We start from the raw sequence: 3,615 nt of genomic DNA on the forward strand, positions 1-3,615 counted from the left end.
AGCAACCTGGACCCTCAACACCAGTAAGACCAAGGAGATCATTGTGGACTTCAGGAAAACTGGGGCGTTGCGCACAATCCCCCATCATACATCAACGACATGGAGGTGGGAGTGTGTTCCCAGCTCCAAGTTCCTGGGTGTCCACATCTCCGAGGACCTCTCTTGGACCCTCAACTCCTCTTCCCTGGTCAAACAGTCGCAGCAGCAGCCTATACTTCCTGAGGAGACTGAACAAAGTCCAGCTGTCTACCAGGATCCTGACCAACTTCTACCGCTGCACCATCGACAGCATCCTCACCAGCTGCATCACAGTGTGGTACGGTTAACTACACCGTGTCTGACCAGAAGGCCCTGCAACAGGTGGTGGAAAATCGCCCAGCACATCATCGGCACCAAACCCCCTTCCATCGAGTCCCTCCAGGCAGCCCAGTGTCGACGGAGGGCGGTAAGCATCATCAAGGTCACCTCGGACAACAAACACGGTCTGTCTGACCCCCCCTACCATCTAAGAGACTCAGGAAGTACAGGATCCTCGGGTCTGTTTGACCCCCAACCACGGGTCTGTTTGACCCCCTACCACGGTTCTGTTTGACCCCCTACCATCGAAGAGACTCAGGAAGTACAGGATCCTCAGGTCCCATACCAGCAGGCTCCAGAACAGCTCTGATGAGCAATCCCCCCCCCCCCACACACACTGATGCACAATCCCCCCACACACACACTTGGATGAAATATCCCCTCCCACACACTCTGATGAACAATCGCCGCCTCCCACACACACACACACACACTCTGATGAACAGTCCCCCTCCCAACATGGGGTACACTGACTCACAGTCGTCGTCCCCTCCCCATGTCACTGTGAATACTAATTTACTCTTTGCACTATAATAATAAAAACCTATATTTCTATAACACTTTTCCTGCAAACGTTGCAGCCACTATTACAATGTAACACTACTGCTGTTTGCACATAATGTCTTTGCACATACCTCTTTTGTTTATATAGCCTCTAATTTATATATCTGTATACACCATAACTGTACATATCTGCCTTAACTGTATATATCTGCCTTAACTGTACATATCTGCCTTAACTGTACATATCTGCCTTAACTGTACATATCTACCATACTGTACATATCTACCTTAACTGTACATATCTGCCTTAACTGTACATATCTGCCTTAACTGTACATATCTACCATAACTGTACATATCTGCCTTAACTGTACATATCTGCCTTAACTGTACATATCTGCCTTAACTGTACATATCTGCCTTAACTGTACATATCTACCATAACTGTACATATCTACCATAACTGTACATAACTACCATACTGTACATATCTACCTTAACTGTACATATCTACCTTAACTGTACATATCGACCTTAACTGTACATATCTACCATAACTGTACATATCTGCCTTAACTGTACATATCTGCCTTAACTGTACATATCTACCATAACTGTACATATCTACCATAACTGTACATAACTACCATACTGTACATATCTACCTTAACTGTACATGTCTACCTTAACTGTACATATCTACCTTAACTGTTCATATCGACCTTAACTGTACATAGCTACCTTAACTGTACATATCTACCATAACTGTACATATCTACCATAACTGTACATAACTACCATACTGTACATATCTACCTTAACTGTACATGTCTACCTTAACTGTACATATCTACCTTAACTGTTCATATCGACCTTAACTGTACATAGCTACCTTAACTGTACATATCTACCATAACTGTACATATCTACCTTAACTGTACATATCTACCTTAACTTACATATCTGCACTAACTGATCATAACTTATGTGCGTCTGTATCGGTCTCTCATTTTATGTAATTTCAGTGAGCAAAGAAGTGGAGAGGAACACACAGAAAAAGAGTGAATTGTGACAAATTCTGCAGCATTACAGTTTTTCATTATCATCAACACCCAAGCAGTTGAAATGGTCGACAGTTTTAAATACCTCGGAATTACACTGGACGATAAACTTAGTTTCAACCGACACACCACCGACATCTTTAAAAGGAGCCAACAAAGATTATCCGTCATCTGCAAACTTAAAAGACTGTGTATGTTTCCCCCCCCCTCTTCTCCTCCTATTGTACCAGAGCATCATCCAGCCCATCCTCATGTACTGTTCCTCCTGCTTCTTCAACATGCTCACAGTCATCACCCGGGCCAAACTCACACTCATCACCAACACTGCTGCCAGGATAATTGGCACCCAACCTTGCAGCACTAAACAACAAGGCCATCTCATGCATCGCAACCACAATAGAACAGGACATCACCCACCCACTCAATCTGTACCTCACCCCACTGCCATCAGGGCGTAGGTACAGAACACTAAGGTGCAAAAGGGCTCGCTTTGGCAAAAGCCTGATCCCCGCTACGCAGCCATTGTTGCCTTAAATAATAGACCGCGCCGAGTGTGTGTACTTATGTATCTGTCATGTGTAGTACTGTCTGTTGTTGTCTGTGTTGTATGTATATATATACTGTACAGTGGTGTGAAAATGAATGACATTAAATCTAATCTAAAACCTGAAACTGGTGTATTTTATCTCACACCAATTGTTCACAATGACAAACACATTTCCTGCTTATCATTCATTTTTCAGCTCTAAACCACACAGTTAACAAAACACTAAACACAATGCTCTACATGTGGCACAATCTTCCTTGATAAAAATCTCTTGTGTTCACATGGAAAACACTACCATTCAGAAACCCAAACCATGAGTCACACAATCACATTCCTCATGTGGGCAAACACCTATTGCTTTTCAATCAGAAGTCATAGCTGTAGCAATAAAAGGGCCAAAGGTGAGCTCTCCAGAGCTATGCTTTGAGAAAACATGTTACAGTTTTTCTCTATCGTCTTCACACGTTTTCTCAAAGCATAGCTCATTTTTTTTCACTCTTGCAAAAGCAAACACTGCATTCAAAATAATGTTATGTCTTCTCAAAATGAAATGTTGTTGTCAAATGACAAACACACACCATCAAATGAATAGACACTTGTAACAACCAACTGAACACTGATGTGCACAATGGAAAACACTATGATCAGCGGAAAACAGTACTATGATAAGATTATCAGTAGGCCTTTTGCATTTTCAGTGTTACACTACATACATACAGTAGCCTGTTATAAGATGTTATGTTTTCATACTCAAATATAAAACACACAATTACAACTAATTATTCTGCAATACTGTACACATCTCAATCATCGCAATGTTCTTCATACAGAACAAACAATAGAAAAGAAAAGAAAAGAAAAGAAGTATTCCGCATAATATGAGTATATTATACTCAAGGCCACAAGACCATCACAGGCAATGTTCTCCCTGGCCAAGCAGAGGGGAAAGTATCGCCTGGCATGACGAATCCCGCCCTGATATACGTCAGACATATTTCAACACAGGAGAGCTCACCTTTGGCCCTTTTATTGCTAAAGCTATGATTGCTAATTGAAAAGCAATAGGTGTTTGCCCATAATGAGGAGTGTGATTGTGTGGTTTTTTATCAAGGAAGATTGTGCCAAATGTAGGGGATTGTACTTAGT

Source organism: Nansenia antarctica (assembly GCF_963989245.1).
Source record: "Nansenia antarctica genome assembly, chromosome: 1".
NCBI lineage: Eukaryota > Metazoa > Chordata > Actinopteri > Argentiniformes > Microstomatidae > Nansenia > Nansenia antarctica.